Raw genomic sequence first — 22,470 nt, 5'->3', positions numbered from 1 at the left:
CATTTCATGCTTAATCAAATATTACTTGTATATCTTTGTGAGAACTGGTATATGATTTAATTTACAAAATCAGTAAAAGAAAGTCCTTGCTTAAACCATACATCCTGAGTTTTGCTTCTAAAAATACCAATGCTGTATCTACAAACCCAGCTCCAGTATATCCACACTGAGGGGCTGATGATAGATAAAAGCTTAATAAATAACCCTTTCCAGAAGAACGGGTACTGCAACACACATTGCCTTAACCCACAGACATTGCCTCTCTTCCCTTTCTTGTTATCTTGCTAATCAGTTGTGGGAGCCTTTTCTACCTTAATATCATTTCAACACAGTGATTCAGACTTCTGTTGGTCGACTGGTATTGGCCTGTGATACAGAATCTGCTTACCATCCAATTTAAAGGAATGGAACTCTAGAGGTAGGATTGAAGGCAGCAACAAGGAACCAGACTCATAGGTAAGCCCAACAGGGGGCAGTTAAGTCATCTCAGTGAAATATAATTAATATTGACCTTACCGACCAAGATCAAAGCTGATCCAGTAAAGAGTTTTTATTTGCATGAATGGAGCCCAGAACTACTTTTCTAGGTAAAAGCACACAATACAGTTAAGCTAGAAATCCACATTTTAAAGTATAGATTTTCATTTAGTTCTGGACTCTTTTGAGATCACACCCAGATGCTCCCATCTCATCCTGTTCCCCACCCCCCTTTTTAAAAGTGTTTATTTACTTATTTTGAGAGAGAGAGAGAGAGAGAGACTGAGAAAGCACGAGCAGAGGAGAGGGGCAGAGGGAGAGGGAATGAAAGAATGCCGAGCAGGCTCCACGCTGTCAGCGCAGAGCATGATGTGGGGTTCGGTCCCATGAACTGAGACATCATGATCTGAGCTGAAATCGAGAGTCAGACACTCAATTGACTGAGCCACCCAGGTGCCCCTCATCCTGTTCTCTCTCGAAACTCAGGGCCGTCACTTCTTTTTCTGCTGCACAGTCACAAGCAGTGCCAATCAAACTGCCCACATCTTTGCATGTCTGCAAAATCATGACTGCAATAAATAATAATGGGAGATTCTTGCCATCTGTTTAATTCTTTTCTCCTTTTATCTGATCCTGAAAGTTATCTAATGTCTTTCTCCTGTTCTACTGCTTCAAAGACGTAAACGGTTCAAATCATAAAAGTAGGAAGAGTTTTTAGAAGTGTTGCCCCTTCCTCATTTTGTCTGCCAAGTTTCAATTCAGTGCAGGTGCTGACAGATGTTTATAGGCAAATAAAATAAGTCATTTCCATGTTGCAGAGCAAAGATGCTCGCTAACCTGAGCGAGGGTTAGGACTATGATTAGAGGCTCCAGTGTGAGATTAGAGGCCAGTGCTTTCCTAATTCCCAGCCTTTAGTTTGTTTTAGCTCGCCTTTGTCATTGCCCAAATCCTGGAAGAATGTCTGGGAATTAAAAGTCAAAATGTACTCCTGCAATCTCGGGCCTGGCAAAGCTTCTATAGGCAACCGCAGGTCCGCACCCAGTGATTGTTTACATTTCTCTTGCATCCTCCAGAATCCTGCTTACGCACCACTTTCTGTTGAGTAACGGTGTGTGGAGCCAAGTCAGGACCGGTAATGTTCCTCGTCTGCCTTCTTGGGCTGGTCCTGACGCTGGCCCCTGACAATGCCAGGCTCGGGAACTATTTGTTTCTGATTTCCAGCCAAGAAGTCTAACAATTCTCTCCCTTCCTTCCTATCGCCCTCTTCTTCCTTACCGATGCCAAGTCTGGGATTTTCCTTGTCTAGAGACCCTACCAGGCAAGGAAATGAACTTTCTTGGGATATGACAGACTGCTTAACAGAAACTGTGCCCTTTGTTCTCATTCAAATGCCTTTTCCATAAATGACATTTCTCTTTCTAAGGCTCCTGCTGATAATCTGCTCTAGCTACTTAATTTCTACGAGGTCCCTCTCAGAAGATTGAGGCGTAGTAGGTGTTGGAATTCTGATTGTTCTGATTGGGAAGCAACAGCTCAGAAAGGAAAAATAATTTGCCCAGGGATTGAGTCAAGCAATTCTATTAGTTGTGTCTAAATCCATTCTTTAAGGGGCACCTGGGTGGCTCAGTCGGTTAAGTGTCACGATCTTATGGTCCGTGAGTTTGAGCCCCATGTTCGGCTCTGTGCTGACAGCTCAGAGCCTGGAGCCTGCTTCGGATTCAGTGTTTCCCTCTCTCTCTGCCCTTCCCCCGCCAGCGCACTCTCTCTCTCTCTCTCTCTCTCTCTCTCTCTCTCTCTCAAAAATAAATAAACATTAAAAAATAATAAAAATAAATCTATTCTGAAACTTTAAAAATCCTTTTCGTTCCTAGCAACTGTGTCCAAAACAAAGGAAGCAAACCCTTATGTTTACCTACAGAAAATAGAGGCAGGTCTGGTTGTTGATCACTGATTCCACTATGAGTCAGAAAACTTTATTTCTTTTGCACATGCTTATGGACAGCCCAGCCCAGCCCAGATGACAGTCTGCAGGGATACGAGTTCTACTTCCCACTGTTAACAAGGCGCTCAACCCTGGGCAAGTCACTTGACTCCTTCTCGTCTATAACATGAGGTAGTTGGGATTCATGGTCTCTTAGGTTTTCTTCCAGCTCCTGGATCTCCAGCTAGGAAAATGCAGGGATAAAGGCATAAGGCTAACCCATCTTCAGAAAGTCAGCAAAACATCTATATATAACACTGTAAAATTAATCTCTACTAAATAAGAATTTGTATACACTTTGGCTCAGCAATTTCACTCTTGGGGCTTTATCCAAAGGAAGCAATCAGAGATGTGCTTCAATAAGCAAGGATGACTGTCACAGTGTTTATTTTTAATAAACTTTTAATTTTAGCATGGTTTTAGATACACAGAGAAGTTGCAAAGATAGTACCGAGAGTTCTTCTGTACTCCATCCATCCTTCCTCCTCATTTCCTTCACTGTTAACAACTGCTATTCGTATATTACATTCATCACAACTAATGAACCACTATTGATTTCATTTTATTAACTAAAATCCATACTGTATTCATATTTCCTTAATTTTAAGCTACTTTTCTTTAATTTTTTTTTAATGTTTATTTATTTTTGAGAGAGAGAGAAAGACAGAGTGTGAGCAGGGAAAGGGCAGAGAGAGAAGGAGACACAGAATCTGAAGGAGGCTCCAGGCTCTGAGCTGTCAGCACAGAGCCCGATGAGTGTTCAAACTCATGGACTACGAGATCATGACCGGAGCCAAAGTCAGACACTTACCCGACTAAGCCACCCAGGTTCCCCTAACCTACTATTCTTTTTTCTGTTCTGGGATTCTATCCAGAACACTACGTTATTACATTTAGTTGTCGTGTCTCCCTAGGTTCCTCAAGACTGTAAGAGTTTGCCAGACTATCCTTATTTTTTTTAAAGATTTTATTTTTTTCTTTTTAAAATTAATGTTTATTTTTGAGAGAGAGACACACACACAGTGTGAGAGGGAAAGGGCAGAGAGAGAGGGAGACACAGAATCCAAAGCAGGCTCCAGGCTCTAGGCTCTGAGCTGTCAGTACAGAGCACAATGCAGGGCTCAAACCCACGAACTGTGAGATCATGACCTGAGCTGAAGTCAGACACTTAGCCGACTGAGCCACCCAGGTGCCCCATAAAGATTTTATTTTTTAAAACATTTCTTAAGGTTTATTTATTTTTGAGAGAGAAAAGGGCAGAGAAGGAGACTGATTTTCCAAAGCAGATGCCGCGCTGACAGCGGAAAGCTGGCTGTGAGGGCTCACGAACCTCGAGATCATGACCTGAGCTAAAGTCAGATGCTTAACCAACTGTGCCACCCAGGTGTCCCTTTAAATACTTTATTTTTAAGTAATCTCCACACCCAATGTGGGGCTCAAACTTACAAGATCAAGAGTTGCATGCTCTTACCAACTGAGCCAGCCAGGCGCCCCAGATTTTCCTTATTTTTGATGACCTTGACAGTTCTGAGGAGCACTGGTCAGATATTTTGTAGCATGTCTCTTGATTAAAAAAAAATGATTATTAAACTGGGGTTTTAGTTATTAAGCTGGGGACAAACTGTCTACATGAGATTTCACCAATGATGTTAACCTTAACCACCCAGTAGAGGTAGCATTTGCCAGGTTTCACTGTGCAATTTTCGAATAATGTAAGTTCTAATATAAGTAGGGTGCCTGAGTAGCTCGGTTGGTTAAGTGTTTGACTCGACCTCAGCCCAGTTCTTGATCTCAGGGTCCTGAGTTTAAGCCCTACGTTGGGCTCCATGCTGGGTATGGAGCCTACTTAAAAAAAGTTCTCGAATAAGCTACACATCAGTAACAGGACAGTATACTCCATGAGGGCAGGAATTTTGACTGTTTCACTCCCCACTGTGCACCCACTACCAAGCACAGTTCTGACATAAAGTGGGTGTTCCATGAACAGAATTTGTTGGATGAAAAATAGATTGGTTAAATAAGTTAATTTATATGATATGATGGAATACTAGTGGTCATCATAAATATTTGGGGATATGGAAAAAAAAAACATTAATGATATATCCAATGAACAAAACAGATCAGAAGACAATTTGTATACATCCTATTTTCTATAAAGTTTGTGTGTTCATGTGTGTGTATTTATGCCCGTGTATGTGTAGAAAAAGAACCAGAAGAATGTTGTCAAAATGTTAAAGTGGTCATTGGTTATTGCAAGGTTGAAGGATTACAGGGGATTTTAATTTTCTTCCATGTTCAGAAATGATAAGAATGGATTACTTTTGAAATTAAAAAAAAAACACACAATAAAAACAGAGAGAAGTTTTGACCTTCAAGAAGGTTCTCGAGCAAGAAAAACAGATGTTTCAATACAATGCCCAGCAACCACATTATTTAGCCGTGTATTAGTCTTTGTGAAGGAACTGAAATCAGTGGTGCGGTGCACGGAGGGTGTTGTCCTCAAAATTCTGCTGTTTCTAGGAAACAGGGTACACTAGGTACCATCTGTTTCTGATTTAGGGCATTAGAGTTGCAAGATCATGAGCTGTATCTTTGTTACTCTCATAACAAATTGTTTAAAGTTAAAAAAAAAAAAAAAGTAAAGAGCGAAACCAAACGCACAGGAGGCCAGAGTGAATGGCATTATTGTATCGTTTGCTTTCTCCTCCCTGGGGCTTTGCATTTTAAAAACACATGTTGTGGTTTTTCTATGATTATCTTCCCACTTCCTGTGTTGTATCTCCCTTACTGTAAATATCCTTTTGTATAGTCATGCTTTTCTTTCTGTGTCTTGCATGTGTGTCTTTCTTAATACTTGCTAACTTTCTCCAAACTTCCAGTGTCTATTTTTCCTGATACTAATTCGTATAGGTCCAATGGCGTTTTTGCTCTCCGAGATTCTTGCCTTGATTTCGAATCCTAGCTCCATCTTTTATTAGCTGTGTGAGCTATGGAGAGTTGCCTAACCTCTCTGAGCCCCCCCCCCCCCCACCCCAGAAAATTAGGATAGTATTTTGTACTCAAAGTATTCCAAGGATTAAATGAGATTTAATGTAAATATGTGCTGGACCCATCCTAGTGCCAGTCACAAACAAGGCTCTTAGCCTTTGGTATCCTTTACTTCCTTCTCACTTCTATACATACTCCATACTGTGTCTTCTATTATCTTTCTAAAATTCCATTAACGTACTCAAGGATCAAGTCTAACCTTTGGCTTTCAGGGTCCTCTTTAAATGAGCCCCAGCCCATTTCTGTGGTCTCACTATCTTCCAGGCACATTGTATATACACATTATGCTCCAGCCACACCAAATTACTAGCTGTTGCCTAAATACATGTTACTCTTTTTTTCTCTCCATGCTGTTAAGCATGCTGTTTTCTGTGTCTGGAAGTCTTTTGTGTTCCTGACAACCTTCTTTGTGAAGCCTTCTCTGACGGCTTGAGGTCCCCCACGCTCTCCTCTGACCACAGTAACTTGTTCAGACCTTTATTAATGTGATTCCTTATACAAACGTCTACATCATTCACTTCTTTATTCAACAAATAGTTATCCAGCCCTTCCATTGCGCCAGGCACTGGAATGTATCCTCTACTTAAATGGTGGATTCCATAGGGCCGGGGGCTTGTCTCATCCACCACCCCCAGCCCCATGCTTAGCATAGGAGTAAAGCAAATACTCAGTTTGTTTGTTCAGCATTGAATAAAATTCGGGCATTTCTTTTTCAGTAATCAAACTGAAAATCATAATGCTACCAAGTACTTCCTCATTTGCCCTTTAAAGACAAAGATAAAAGACACATATTTTCTTGTACATGTAACATATTGTTATGCTTATTAACAATTCCAGGGGGCTCAGAAATATTCCTTTGCTTTGAATGTCCTCCATCTGGAAGAGTTTAGCTAATTAAACCAAAGATCACGGATGAGTTGGCCCCATTTATCTCCAATGGATGAAATCCTTTTCTCTCCAGAGGATTCTTCAGACAAATATCAAGGGTCAGTGTTATTTTTAGTAACATACAGTTTTGAAAGTCTTACATTTTTTTTTTTTTTTTCAATTTCTAAGTTTGGTAACACATACTTTTGAAACTTTTTATTTTTTTTTAAAATAAATTTATTAGCGTAACTTAGCCTATACAGAAGTATTTGTCTCAACTCTAGATGATATTGAATTACCATACTGGAGATTAAGGTAGTCATTAGTCTGAAAAAGAAGTTAGAAAAAAAATGCTTCCTGCCCTCCCCCCCCCCCCCCCCCCCACCGCAAGCCCCCACCGTGTAAGTGCAAGATTCCTGTTGGTGATGATATACTGTGCAGATTGAATGGTGATTCAGAGAAAGCTATTATTATCCTTCCTTTTGAGGGACTTTTAATTTTTGATGATTAATATTTGTCAGTATTTCAGAATTTTCATTCCTTTCTTCCCCTCTCCTCCATTCTTCCTTTTTTTTCTAAAAAGTTTTTTAATGTTTATTTTATTTTTGAGAAAGAGAGCGTGAGCAGGGGAGGGGCAGAGACAGAGAGGGAGACACAGAATCTGAAGCAGGCTTCAGGCTCTGAGCTGTCAGCACAGAGCTCAGTGCGGGGCTCGAACCCACGAACTGAGATCGTGACCTGAGTCGAAGTTGACGCTTCACCGACTGAGCCACCCAGGAGCCCCTCCATTCTTTCTTAATGCAAAGAAACATACGAGCCTTACTTTCTTGGATTCATTTGGATCCCCCTTGTACATTTCACAGGCCGGTTATGAAAATCCGTGTGTCGATTACATGCTGACTTAAGCTTAAGAATGAGAACACTTTTAACTTCACATTAGCAACAATTAAATCATGGCTACAAGAGTTGAGTTTTGCTGATCTAAATTCATTTTTCCCCCGCTAGTTGAAAACCATTTTTCCATTTCCTGAGTTATATCATGAAATTTAGACTGACATGCCCAGATAGGAAGAAGCTAAAGCAAGGTTTAGTGAAAAAGATGCTGTGTGAACTTGGACTGTGAATAAACCAAATCTAACATCTACCATTACCATCCTCGCTAGACAATGTACAACAGACTCACCTGAATTTCATTAAAAGCTAAAAAAAAAACCCAATAAAAGTCAGTATGGGGCCAAAGCAACCCACAGAAGTTCATCCGGCCCTATTTAAGTGAGGCCCTCTTTCACATCCCTTCTTGGGGCTGTCCCTCAGCCTCTCAAGACTGCTTCCTCCTATCCCACTTTCCTTCTGGGGGGACAAAAGAAGGGAGGCGGGCGGTCACCATGGCATTCAGATCACTGAATTTGATAAACAGGTTCTTTGGTATCATGGCCCTGGTAGCAGATCTGATCAAATCCTCAGCTCCTGAGTGGTGTTTGGCAATCTTACAGTGCCCTAAAAATCAGAGAACTGTCACCAGACCCTTTTCTCATTTCTCTTCCCTGAGGCCCTCACAGCATTTCTATGGAGGTCATTCCATTCGTTCTTCGCCCTCTGGTAGTGTCAGAGGAGGTTAATCATGTTTTTGTAGCCTCAGGTAGAAATACTTCTGCTAACTGGTGCTTTGGTATTACAAGGAGGTCCCATGAAATCCTTCACTGCACTTTGAGAAAGACAGTAGGACACTGTTTTCTAAAGTCCTTTGGGTGGACCCCTGGGAGACAGTGCAATTGTGCTCGTCCTATACAGCTGGTGTTTTTTATCCGTTAGGGGCTCTGTGCATTTTATAGCTCATTATATAATGTTTCTCTCTTTGTGTTGCTTATCAGGAGACTCTGATCCATCTTTAGCAGAGACTTCATGACTTGTATCCTACTTCTTCTCCCTTTGCTGTATGTTTCTCATCTCAAACTTATTTTATTTTGCTACAGTGCTTACATTTTTATAAGCAGCCATACATTCTTCTTGCAGGAAGATAGATTATAGGTAAATAAGTAAACATTTATGGACAGGCAAATCCAGAGAAAATGAGTTCTCTCAGGCCACAAGAGAACCTTGGGGCCTGCCACAAATTACCCAAGGTACTGTGTAGATTGTATTAGAAAATGCAGTGCCCTTTTGAGCACCATGGCAATTCTTAGTATGGATAAATATAGCAATGGATGTGTGAATTTCACCCAAGTCACGAAACCCAGGAATCGCTGAATGAATGGTAGGGCAGGAATCTAGGAAGGTCTTTTTCAACTTTTTTGTTGAAAATGATTAGACTCTCCTATGGGAGAAAGACTCAAGTGGCCCAAAGGAAGTGATTTGTAGGGGATGAAACCAGAAAGTAGTGCCAGAAAAGGTCACCAGGGGGAAAGCGGGAAGTGCCAAGCAGAAAGTCCAAAAAAATAAATAAATAAGCATTTGTCAAAAGGCGAATACCTAAGCCGTCCAACCCAGGGTCACAAGCTCCCAGCAAAGTGGCTAGAATTTCTGCTGATGAATTGAAGGAAATTTGCAATAAGGAAAAATACACCCATCTGAAAAGAAATCCAGTTCGTAAGGTCAGCCCAACCCAAAACAACATCAGTGAACAGGAATTTCATTCTGCGAACAATACCAATCTTAGCCCTACAGTGGCCAACTCATTCCTTTCCAAAGTGCACACAGTTCACACCTATTTTTGTTCTGAAAATTCTACAGGGAACTTCTGAAAAAAGTCCTGGACAGTCAGGAACCCTCAAAAAATGTGATCTTTGTTTTCTTGTACAGCTGCATGATGGCACATGTCTGTTAGCGATTGCCAACTTCACTAGAGCGCACAATGGGGGTAGTGAAACTGCCAGTTACCTCACACGTAGAACTTTCAGGGAAGGGAGGCAATGTCACATGGTGCGGTCTTACATTTAAATACCAGCAGAGAACAAATGCCCATGAGGCCTACAGGTGGTATGGAAAGCTGAGGAAATGGGTGAGATCATATAGAGGGTGAAGAGGAAGAGGAGGGAGGACCCAGGATTGGACCTCCAAGTTCTATGTCTGTGCTGGACTCTAGGTCCACGTGTCCAGCTGTCTCCAGTTGAATATCCGATAGGTATCTCAGCCCAAATTCTCAAAGCCCAACCTTGACCTTCACCCTCCTGGTCTTCTCTAACTCTGCAAATGGCATCTCCATCCTCCAGTGGCTCAAACCCCAGACTTTGAGTTACCTGATCACTCCTCTTTTTCTCACATCCTGTATCCAGTCAGTCAATAAATCCTCCCTCCAGGAGAGCTCCTTCATTTTCCACTTGTTGTTATGTCTGCCACTGCCTCTCTTGTCCAAGCCATCTTCTCCTCTCCCCTGGATTATTATAGTAGCTCTTACTTCCACCCTTCCCTCCTCTAGTTTATTCTTTTTTAAAGTTTATTTATTTATTTTGAGAGGGGGAGAGGGCCAGAGAGAGAGGCAGAGAGAATCCCAAGTAGGCTCCACACTGTCAGTACAGAGCCCTACGCAGGGCTCGAATCCAGGAACCCTGAGATCGTGACCTGAGCTGAAACCAAGAGTCAGATGCTTAACTGACTGAGCCACCCAGGCGCCACCCTCCAATATATTCTTTCTTTCTTTTCTTCCTTTTTTTTTTTTTTTTTTTGACATTTTAATTTATGTTTGAGAGACAGAGAAAGACAGGGTGTAAGCAGGGGAGGGGCAGAGAGACAGAGACACAGAATCTGAAGCAGGCTGCAGGCTCTGAGCTGTCAGCACAGAGCCGGACCTAGGGCTCGAACCCATGAACTGTGAGATCATGACCTGAGCTGAAGTCAGACGCTTAACCGACTGAGCCACCCAGGGGTCCCCCTCCTCTAGTTTATTCTTAACTCTGCAACCAGAATGGTCCTGTCAGAACATTTGTCAGGTCATGTCATTCCTCTATTTGCTTTCTCTTCTCAATCAGACTGAAACTGTCTCTCAGGCTGTTTATGACCTATATCCCCAGCCCCATTACCTCCTGGAGTACACACTCATCTCATTCTGCTTCCATCACCCTGGGCCCTTTGCTATCCTTCAAGCACTCTGTTCTGCCTCAGGGCCTTTGCACTGTGATCTGCTTAGAAAGCTTTTCCATATAACAGCATTGTTTGCTTCCCCACCACCTACATTTCACTGCTCAAATGTAACCTTAACAGAGCATCCTGTAAAGAAATAGCAACCTCTATCCTTGACTCTTCCAATTTCCCCTAACCTGCTTCATCTATCTATCTATCTATCTATCTATCTATCTATTGCTGTATCTCTTATGATCATCTAACATGCTACATATTTACTTACTTATTTGTTTCTAGATTATTACCTATCTAGTAAGAATATATGGTCCATAGGAGAAACTTTGTGTCTCTTGTTCACTGCTTATTCCTAGCATACAGTAGACACTCAAATATTTGTTGAAGGGAGGAAGGAAGGAAGGACTACAGCATTTCTCATCCAGGTAGAGAAGGCATTGACTAGGAGACTAAGAAATGGCTTGACTAGGAGACTAAGAAGGTAGGAAAGGAGAAGCCAAGAGCATGAAGTATAATAGAAGCTGCGAGAGAAAGCATGTAAAAAAATTTAAAAAAAATGTTTATTTATTTTAGAGACAGAGCACAAATGGGGGAGGGGCAGGGAGATCCGGAGACAGAATCTGAAGTAGGCTGCAGGCTCTGAGCTGTCAGCACAGAGCCCAATGCAGGGCTCGAACCCACGAACCATGAGATCATGACCTGAGCCGAAGTCGGACACTTAACCGAATGAGCCACCCAGGCATGCTGGGAAAGCATTTTTTGTTGTGGTAAAAAATATGTAACAGGGGCACCTGGCTGGATCAGTCAGTGGAGCATGTGACTTTTTTTTTTTTTAATGTTTATTTATTTTTGAGGGAGAGTGTGTGAGCAGGGGAGGGACAGAGAGAGAAGGGGACAGAAGATCCAAAGTGGGCTCCACACTGCCAGCAGCAAGCCCGATGTGGGGCTCAAACTCACGAACCTTGAGATCATGACCTGAGCCAAAGTCAGATACTCAACCGACTGGGCCACCAGGTGCTCCTATGTGACTCTCGATTTCAGGGTTGTAAGTTCAAGCCCCATGTTGCGCATAAAGCTTATGTATATACATATGTGTATATACACATATATATGTATATATACTTATATGTATACATATATATATGACGTAAAACCATTTTAACATAGACAGTTCAGTGGCATTAAGTACACTCACATTGTTTTGCAACCGTCACCATTGTCCATCTCCAGAACTTTCTTTGTCTTCCCAAACTGAGACTCTGTACTCATTAAACAACTCTCCATCCTCCCTTCACTGCTACCCCAGGCAACCACCACTCTACTGTTTGTCTCTATGACTGACTACTCTAGGTATCTCATATGAGTGAAATCATACAGCGTTTGCCTTTTTTGTTACTCGCTTATTTCACTTAGTATAATGCCTTCAAGGTTTATCCATGTCTTGCATTTATCAGTTTCCTTCCTTTTTAAAAGCTTTTAAAAGTAGTTTTATTTTAATTATTTATTTATTTATTAAAATTTTGTTTAATGTTTATTTATTTTTGAGACAATGCAAGAGACAGAGTGCAAGCAGTGGAGGGGCAGACAGAGGGAGACACAGAATCTGAAGTGGGTTCCAGGCTCTGAGCTGTCAGCTCAGAGCTGGATGTGGGGCTCGAACTCACGAACCGTGAGATCATGACCTGAGCCGAAGTCAGACGCTTAACCGACTGAGCCACCCAGGCACCCCTAAAAATATTTTTATATTTAGGGGCACCTGGGTGGCTCAGTCGGTTAAGTGACAGACTCTTGATTTTGGCGCAGGTCATGATCTCATGGTTTGTGAGTTTGAGCCCTGCATTGGGCTCTGCACTGTCAGTGTGGAGCCTGCTTGGGATTCTCTCTCTCTCTCTCTCTCTCTCTCTGTCTCTCTCTCTTTCTCTGCCTCTCCCCTGCTGACACCCTCTCTGTCTCTCTTTCGAAATAAATAAACTTAAAAAAAATTTTTTTAAATAAAAATATTTAAAAAAATTTTTAAAGGTTAATTTATTTTTCAGAGACAGAGAGAGACAGAGCGTGAGGAGAAGAGGGGCAGAGAGAGTGGGAGACACAGAATCAGAAGCAGGCTCCAGGCTCTGAGCTGTCAGCACAGAGCCTGACATGGGGCTTGAACTCACCGTGAGATCATGACCCGAGCTGAAGTTGTACACTCAACTGACTGAGCCACCCAGCCACCTCAATAAAAATATTTTTATATTAAAAAATTTGTTTTAAATATTCCATTGTATGCATACACACACACACACACACACACACACACACACACACACACAATGTTTATCCATTCATCTGTTGATGGATAACTTGGGTGGCTTCCACCTTTAGGTTATTGTGAGTAAGACTGCTATGAATATGGGCATACAAATATCTCTTTGAGACTCTGCTTTGACTTTTTTGGGGGTTATATATGAAGAAGTGGAATTACTGGATCATATAGTAATTCTATGATTAATTTCTTGAGGAGCCACCATCCCATTTTCTACAGCAACTGCACCAGCGCACGAGGGTTTCGATTTCTCCACATCCTCATCAACGCTGATATTCTGTTTAAAAAATGCTTTTAAAAAAAATAATGGCCATCCTGAAAAAAAATAATAGCCAGCCTTCACACATCCATTAGGGTGTGAAGTGGCCTCCCGTTGTGTTTACAGGAAAGGATTTAATGAATTTATTTTTAAAGATTAAAAAAATTTTTAAAGCTTATTTATTTATTTTGAGAGAGAGAGAGAGAGAGAGAGAGAGAGAACACAAGCTGAGGAGGGGCAGAGAGAGAGGAGAGAGAATCCCAATCATGTTCCATGCTGTCAGCTCAGAGTCCAACGTGGGGCTTGGATTCATGAACCGTGAGATCATGACCTGAGCGGAAATCAAGAGTGGGATGCTTAACTGACTGAGCCACTTAGGTGCCCCAAAATTTTCATTTCTAAGTAATCTCTACACCCAGCGTGGGGCTTGAACACCCAATCCCGAGATAAAGAGTCACATGCTCCACTGACTGAGCCAGCCAGGTGCCGATAGATAGATAGATAGATAGATAGATAGATAGATAGATAGATTTTTTAAAAAAGTAATCTCTACACCCAACCTGGGGCTCAAACTCACAACCCCAAGACCAAGAATTGCACGCTCTTCTGACTGAGTCGTCCAGGAGCCCCTAAAGGAAAGAATTTTTTTTTGAGAGAGAGAGTGTGGCGGGGTGGGGGAGGGGAAGTGGTAGAGGGAGAGAGAGAACCTTAAGCAGGCTCCACACTGGGCATGGAGCCTGACGCGGGGCTCGATCTCTGACCCTGGGATCATGACCTGAGCAGAAATCAAAAGTCAGATGCTTAACCAGCTGAGCCACCCCGGTGCCCCTAGAGGAAAGCATTTTAAACCAGAGAGAGTGGTCACCTGTCAAGAGCTGCTCTGAGATCTAGTAAAGCAAGACTGAGAGTATCTGTTGGAATTGGCTCGTGGAGGTGGTGGTGACGCCAGCAGAATGGCGGAGGGTCACTAGATCGGAGCAAGCAGGAGAGCGAGTAGGTTCTGAAGGTGACTCGAGAAGCTTGCCTGTCCTCAAGAGCAGAGGAATATTATTTATTGTTTGTTATGCCCGGTCATCATATGAGGTGCGGGGTTGGAGCAGAGGCTAACAGACGTGGTTCCTTTCATGGGGCTGGCAGTCCAGCAGAGGAGGGGTAGACGGTCAACACGTTTCTTCAACTCCGATTTGATAAGCGCTAAAACCAGAAGCGGAGGGTGCTGTGTATATTGTGGCAAGATGGCAAATGAGGACGGGAGGAGGATGTCAGAGGAGGTGTCCTGAGGAAGTGACTCTCCAGTGAGTTAAAATTTGGTGTCCCCTGGGGGTCTGTCTTCAGGGAGAGGATGCCTTGGTCACCCCGACATGGGCATTTGGCCCTCCGTGGCGATCTCACCGGACCATTACTGTGGCCAAAGTTGAAGGGACTCAATGTAAGAAGTACCAAGAGTGTGCCAACGCTTCTTCCTCAGGCTTCTAAAGTCACGTGTCTTGTGAGTGAGGAGCAGGGCTGGGCCTGGGCGGGGGTGTGGGGGCATAGTGTGCTCTACCTGTACCCCAAAGCAACAATGCTTGTGCTTACAGAGCCTCTCATTCAAGTTTTCTGTCAACTTTCTGTCCTGTTCAGTTCTAGTTCAAGGGTCAGATGTCGGAGTCGACATACGACCTTGGGCAAATTAAGCATAACTTCCTTGTGCCTCAATTTTTTCATCTGTAATTTGAGGACAATACAAGTACCTATTTCAAAGTAAGTGAAAAAACTCACGTAAAGCATTAGCGCGGTGACTAGCACATAGGAGGAGCCTGGCAAATGTTAGCTTCTATTGTTACTTTTACTCCTCTGATTATATGCTAAAGCTTGAGTACATTAAGTGTCTGAGCCTTAGCGAGTCTACTGTTCAAAGTCTACTGTTTAATGAATTGGAATTCTAGTTTTATCCGTTAGTTTTACAAGCTTAGGTAATGTGTATCTGCTTCTAAGAGCTAAGGCTGCCCTGGGGTGCTGATAAGATCTGGATTCTGAATGGCTGGGGCTGAGGACAGACGTGGCCTGGACTGTATTCACCAGAGTAGTGGGGCTTCTCGGGAGCCAGCTTGCTGCCCTCCCTGGATATGTTCAACCTCTCCATTATCTTTCCATTTGCTGCAACGCCAATCCTATTTTTCATATACCCCCTGGAAAAGAAAGTGTTTTTAAGCACCTGCATGCCAAAGGTGTCCAAGTGTCTCTAGAGTTTAAGGAGATGTTTTTTATGTTTTCGTTTTTTTGGGTTTTTTTTGCAGCAGTCCCTTGCTTCACCCAGTGGGCCTTCCGATCTCTTCCTTAGCAAGGCAATGTGGTGCTGAGCACCAGAAAATTCCCGGGGAGAGCCTCTGCCAAAATGCAAAACCAAGGAAAAAGGATAAAAGCAACAGTTTTGGACCAGGCTGGCAGAAATGGTAAACCCAATCTGCCATATTTGCTTTTTCTTAATCTAAAATAACAGAGATAACATACACAATGGACTTTCTAACTTGCCACTTTTCCCTTATCTTTTTTCCCTTTGTGAGCCTAAGACATCGTGTTCTTTCATATAACCTCTCTCTCTCAAAAAAAAAAAAAAAAAAAAAAAAAAAAAACCAACAACAACAAAAACAAAAAAACCCTTGGCCATTCCGTTCCCTGCCGCCCATGGAGAAGAACAGACTCTATCTGATATTTCAGCTGGAAGGCAGGGTGGCAGATTCTTTCCAATGGGGTGGCGACTTCCTCCCTACTCTCAGAACACACCCCTTCCCAAAAATACGCCCTCCTGGGCAAGCAGCACAAAGGGAATGTCAGCAAATGCCCACATCCCTTCCTTTTCCTTTTACACCCAGTGGCCTGGGAATGGCGGGCACGCTCGGGGAATGCACACCACCAATCGGTGTGCGGCCCCATGGGGCCTGTAAAGCGGCCTTGCTCTCATCTCTTGCCCTCTTGGGCCGTCTTCCAAACCAACTGCCAGATGGGATTGTCCTAAAACGCAAATCTGATCATTTCATTTCATCTACTTAAGAACTTGCCGTGGCCTTTTGGCCCACAATGAGGGTTCCCAAACTCCTGCCTGAGGTCTAGGCCAGCTATATAAGAATCATTGTATTCAGATGTAGTTTCTAGAGTTTAGGTTAGAACCTGGGGATCTGCCTATGTTAGCCTGAATTCTTTAGGTTGGTAAGTGACAGTAACTCATCTCAAACTAGCTTAGGTCAAAAAAGGAATCTATTATTTCCTCTGACAAGGAAGTTTAGGGAGTAAAATGATCTCAATTATATCTGTGAGATTTTAATTTATGGAGGTGACTAAATGATGATGTGGAGACGTCAATACCATTGAAAGACTACAGTATTAATTAATTTCCTAAGAGGAGAGGGTATGCTATGCCACACAGGACCATTTGGGGAAGCACGAGGTGGAAGGGAGCGGGGGTGGAGTGGGATCGTTGAGGGGGCGTAGACCACAGCCTTTGTTGGGATTCCTGCAGGACAGGCAAGGCAGTTTAGGACTAGCTAGTTTGAATAAATCAGGTGGCCTTTGGGGGATAGCAACTGTACCTGGTAGTCTGTTACCGGGCCCTGGGTTGATTTAGGGCAGGGGACAAAACGTCTTTCTTGGTGGTGTGAATTCCCTGAAGGAGCTGACTTCAGAGCATCAACTCTGGATCTCAGGGGAGATGTAAACAACTTCAGCTGTTACTTTGGGTGCCAAAGAGACCGATGTAGAATCTAAGAAAACACAATTAGAACAAGAGCTGGCTTCAGTGGGAATGGCTTTAGAGGTGTGCTAATAATGCAGCCACGAGCTACATGTGGCTGTTGCACACTTAGAACGTGGGTAACACAAACTGAAATGTGATGGAGGTGTGAAACACATGCCGGCTTTCAGACAGCATAACGAAGAGAAAACTTGTATAGCCCAGTGATTTGACAATTCTGTGCGTTGCTCAATGCTCACCAGCATCGGTGTGGTTGCCATCTGTCACCCGCAACATGATTACAGTATTATCGACTATATTTCCTATGCTGTAAAAAACAAAACAAAACAAAAAAACCCTATGTCATTAATGATCTTTCAACTTTTTTTTTTAATGTTATTTATTTTTGAAAGAGAGAGAGAGAGAGTGTATGTAAGTGCAAGTAGGGGAGGGGCAGAGAGAGAGAGTGTGTATGTGAGTGCAAGTAGGGGAGGGGCAGAGAGAGAGAGGGGAACAGAGGATGAGAAATGGGCTCCGCAGTGTCAGCACAGAGCCCGACATGGGGCTCAAACCCAAGAACTGTGAGGTCATGACCTGAGCCAAAGTTGGATGCTCAACCGACTGAGCCGCCCAGGTGCCCCTATGATCTGTTATATTGATTACGTTGAAAATAATATTTAATATTTTGGAAATATTGGATTAAATAAAATATAGCATGGAAATTAATTGCATCTGTTTCCTTTTACTTTTCTTAACATAGACACTAGAAACTTGAAACAGCACGTGCAGCTTGCACTTTGAGAGAGAGACAGAACATGAGCTGGGGAGAAAGGCAGAGGGAGAGGAAGACACAGAATCTGAAGCAGGCTCCAGGCTCTGAGCTGTCAGCACAGAGCCTGATGGCGGGGCTCGAACTCATGAACCGCGAGATCATGACTTCAGCCCGAGTCGGTCGCTTAACCGACCGAGCCACCCAGGCGCCCCTGGTTCACATTATATTTCTATTGGACAGCAGTGGTCAGGATCAAATGTTCTCTTTCTCTCTATGGACTCTGCTCTTTTTACGTATATTTGGAATTCATTCTCTCCTACTTTAAACTGTCTTCCGTGTGTCTGCGAAAATGGCTGCTGGTATTTCCAAGCTTATAGAATTCCAGCTTCCCAATGCCATCCAAACGGGAAGTTCTTTCTTCCATTGTTCATATATCAATCTCGGGGAAAGACACTCAATGGCCCTGCTGATGTCACATTCCACCCCTTGGACAAAGCACTGTTGACAGGAAAACAGGTTCCTGTGGCTTGTCATGAATTGCGTCCCCATCAAATAGGGGTGGAGCATCTGCGTGGCATGGGAGAGGTGCACTACCCCATATGATGAAAGGAACTCGTGGTTACTAATGTGGTTTCATTACACTTCCCAGGTGATTCTGATGCACAGTAAAGTTTGTTACGTGCCAGACCCTGGAGGTAAAACCCAACTGTATTAGTGTGTGTTTGTGGTGCTTATTAGGCCTTCTGTGGTCTGGTCTCCTGCTGACTTTAATCTCTTGTCAGTTCCCTTCTCTTTCCTAGCTATATGTCAACATTGTATTGTTTAAAATTTCTTGCAGCTCCCTAAACACTCCATGCTGAAAACATTTACTATAGAAATTGTCAAATACACATAAAAGTAGAGAGGATAGTATACTGATCCCTCCATATACTATCACCCAGCTTCAACAATTATCAGTGAATGACCGATCTTGTCCCACCCATGCCCCCATTACTTTTCCTAATGGATTAGTTGGAAGCAAATTTCCAACATCATATTGTTTCATCTGTGAATATCGCAATAAGTATATCTATGGATTAAGGATCCTTAAAACAAGGTAATCACAATACCATTTGGACTCTCAAAAACACAATACTTCCTTGTTATCAAATATCCAGCAGGTGTTCAAATTTCTGTGGATTGCTGGAGCTGGTTTCTCTGATATCCAAACAAGGTCGTTGGTATGTCTCTCAGATTTCTTTTAACCCATAGGCTTCCCACCCTCTTTTTCTAACCTCGCAAGTTATTTATCGAAGAAACTGAGTATTTTGTCTTGTAGAGTTACCCACATATTAGATTTTAATGGTGGCGACCTTATGGTGTCGTTTCACATGTTTGTTCTCTGCATTTCCTATAAACTGGTACTTAGATTTCAAGCAGTGTTGCCCGATAAAAATATCATGTAAATCACAAAGGCAATTTTAACATTTTCTAGTAGCTACATTGATCAAACGAAAAGGAGAAGATGACATTCACTTTACTACTATGTCTTATTTAACCCAATATACCCAAAATATGAACAACGTAGTGTATAGAAAAGATCACGAAATATCTTGTGTTCTTTTTTTCCTTGGAGTCTGAGCAATCCAGCACGGGTTGGACACTTCCTGCACGTCTCAATGCAGACTGGAGACCCTGCAAGTACGAACAGCTACTTGTGGCTAGCAGTTACTGGGTTTTTTTTGCCCAGCACAGCTCCAGGGGCTTTACCCAAAGTCAGTTCCGTTTTGTCAAGAATACTTCATAGGTGTCCTTTCCCCGAAGGCACTTGGTGGTATCACTTCACACTGCCGTGATGGGCAAGGAAACAAATAAGTGTTGACGAGGACGTGGGGAGACTTCAACCCTCATGTATTCCTGGCGGCATGTAGAATATGGCACAGCAGCCGTGAAATACAGTCTGGCGCTTCCTCCATAGGTTACGCGTAGAATTTCCATGTGACCCTGCGATTCTCCTCTTGGGCAAATACTCAAAGGAGGTGAGAGCAGGCATTCAAACAAACGCTTGCACACAAATGTTCATGGTAGCGTTCTTCACAATAACCAAAATGTGGAAACAACCCAAATGTCCATCAGATAGTAAATGAATAACCCAAACGTGGCATATCCAGACAATGGAATATTATTCAGCCATAAAGAGGAACAAAGGACTGACACATGTAGAGCAAGGCTGAATCTTGAAAACATGCGAAGCCAAATAAGCCAGACCTAAAGGCCACAGATTGTGTGGTTTCCCCTATTTAGGTGAAATATCTAGAATAGGCAAATCTGCAGGGGCAGAAAGCAGGTTGATGATTGCTGTGGGCTAGAGGAAGGGGGAAATGGGGAGCGACTGCTTAATGGGAATGGGGTTACCTTCTGGGGAGATGAAAATGTGCTAGGTCCAGGCAGCAGTGATGGTTGCACAGCACTGTGAATGCATGATACACCCCTGAATTGGACACTTTAAAATAGCTAAAAAAGTGAATTTTATTTTACATGACTTTACCACAATAAAAAAAGAACGGGGGATGTCTGGTTGTTTGTCTTTTAGCAGATAATGATCTTTGCCTAGATCTGTTATTTCACCAGGGGTTTAGGGGCACGGACAGTGATATTCTACATCTATAATTCCTTCGTCATATATTACCCGCGGGTACTTCTATCTGATGAAAATTTCCCTTGTCAGTCACTTGGTACAACGTGTACCCCCTCATGCCCATGCTTTTGCTGTGCCAGTCCATGGCTCTGGAACACCTTTCTGTCCTTCCCCTCTGTGCCTGGCTAATTCCTAATTCAGCCCGATCCCTCATGATCCGGGTGAAATGTTACCACTGTGAAGCTCCACCATCTTGACTGTAGCACTTACTGCCTTTATTGTCATTTTTCTTTTTTTTGGTCTTTCTGTCTCCTTTACCAGCCTTTAGCTCACAAAGGGTAGGTTCTGTCCCCTATTCAAAGATTCAGCTCCAGTGGAATAGTGGGTGTTCAATAAACATTGGTGACTTGGAGGTGAGCTTGTTCATTGCAGTGGGCAAAAAGATACGTGTCAGTCCTCTACTTTACATGAGGGTGCTGGCTTTGTATATCCGTGTAACTAATGGCCACAAATCTGGAGACTTAAAACAGTACATTAATTTTTATTTTATTTATTTATTTTAAATTAATTAATTTATTTTTGAGAGACAGAGAGAGACTGAGCACAAGTAGGGGAGGGGCAGAGAGAGAAGGAGACACAGAATCCGAAGCAGGCTCCAGGCTCTGAGCTGTCAGCACAGAGCCCGACACGGGGCTCGAACTCACAAACTGTGAGATCGTGACCTGAGACAAAGTCGGAGGCTTAACCAACTGAGCCACCCAGGCGCCCTGAATTTTTAAAAATGTTTACATTTTACTTAAAAAAATTTTTTTTAATATTTATTTATTTTTGAGACAGAGAGACAGAGTGTGAGCAGGGGAGGGGCGGAGAGAGAGGGAGACACAGATCCGAAGCAGGTTCCAGGTTCTGAGCTGTCAACACAGAGCCCGACGTGGGGCTCGAACCCACAGACTGCGAGATCATGACCTGAGCCGAAGTTGGACGCTTAACCGACTGAGCCACCCAGGCACCCCTAAAATTTTCACATTAAAAAATTTTAAGTTTATTGGGACTCTGGGGTGGCTCGGTTGGTTAAGCATCCGACTTTGGTTCAGGTCATGATCTCGCGGCTCGTGAGTTTGAGCCCTGCATTGGGCTCTGTGCCGACAGTTCAGAGCCTGGATTCTGTGTCTCCCTTTCTCTCTCTGCCCCTCCCCCACTCATGCTGTCTCTCTCTCTCTCTCTCTCTCTCTCTCTCTCTCTCTCTCTCAAAAATAAATAAACATCAAAAAAAAATTTTTTTAATTTCAAGTTCATTTATTTTTGAGAGAGAGAGAGAGAGACAGAGAGAGAGAGAGAGAGACAACAAGTGAGGAGGGGCAGAGAGAAGGAGAGACAGAACGATGCCATCAGCCAAGAGCCTGATGCGGGGCTTGAACTCACAAACTGTGAGATCACGACCCGAGCCGAGATTAAGAGTCTGACACTTAACCGACTATGCCACCCAGGTGCTCCAAAACAGTACATTTGTTATCTCCTGGTCTGGAGTTTGGCATGGCTTAGCTGGATCCTCTGCTCAGGATGTCATCAGGCAGTAGTCAAGGTGGCCGCTGTACTGCATTATAATCTGCAGGCTCCAGGAGTGAGGACTTAGTTTCCAAGATCTTTCACGTTGTTGGCGGAATTCATTTCCTTATGGTTCTGTGACTGAGCTCTCAGTGTTCTTGCTGGTTTAAGCCAGGGGCCACTCCTAGCTACCACAGGTGGTAGTTCCCACAATTCTTTGCCCCATGACCCTCTCTAACGGCCCTCTCATGACATGACAGCTTGCTTCTTCCAAGCCAGCAGTAGAAAGTGGATCTCTCTAGAGTGTGCTAGCAGCCCCGAGCCTTATCTATATAATTGTAACTCGAATCACATTGACCACGTTCCTCTGGTTATGAGCAAGTCCAACGTCTCACCTGTAACCAGACAAGGTGTGACCATAGGGGCCACCCTAGGGCCTGTTGTCCACAATTAGCTATGACTTACTGAGAATCTACTGTGTACCAGACACTGTGCTAGGCATTTTCCATTAATTATTTCACTTAATCCTCAAACTATTTTATGAAATGAATCCTACGAGAGCTGATTTGTAGATATGCAAATTGAAGCTCAGAGAAATCGGTGTTTGAGTTGTTCAAGGTCTCACAATCAATGACAAATCTGACATGCAAACCCAAGTTTGATCCTAAAATCACCTTCTACCCTACATACCTCATCTTTTAACTAGTTGGGAGCAGAAAAATCTTAAAAAATCGTCCCCTCATTCCTCTTTCTCAAGAGTAACAACAGACATAGGAGACACACATTCTCTGCTCCTTGGATTCATATTTTAGAGCATA

The 22,470-nt window shown here is 43.1% G+C and overlaps 1 protein-coding gene and 1 long non-coding RNA gene across 3 annotated transcripts in view; both read left to right on the top strand.

Moving 5' to 3' along the window:
• LOC144612963 (uncharacterized) overlaps nt 1-20,629 on the top strand; it is a 33,961-nt gene extending 13,332 nt beyond the window's left edge. The window contains exons 4-6 of one of the 2 annotated variants that reach the window (XR_013550219.2): nt 333-456; nt 6,345-6,493; nt 15,289-20,629. This is a non-coding gene — a long non-coding RNA (uncharacterized LOC144612963). Of the gene's footprint in view, nt 1-332; nt 457-2,480; nt 5,492-6,344; nt 6,494-15,288 lie in introns of those variants that run through there. The other variant, XR_013550220.2, reaches the window with a different exon arrangement.
• Nucleotides 1-22,470, top strand: part of FAM180B (family with sequence similarity 180 member B) — a 336,925-nt gene that overhangs the window by 232,917 nt on the left and 81,538 nt on the right. The window lies entirely within an intron of this gene.

Source organism: Panthera onca, chromosome D1 (assembly GCF_046562875.1).
Source record: "Panthera onca isolate mPanOnc1 chromosome D1, mPanOnc1 haplotype 2, whole genome shotgun sequence".
Lineage (NCBI taxonomy): Eukaryota > Metazoa > Chordata > Mammalia > Carnivora > Felidae > Panthera > Panthera onca.
This window is presented reverse-complemented; position numbering and strand designations above follow the sequence as displayed.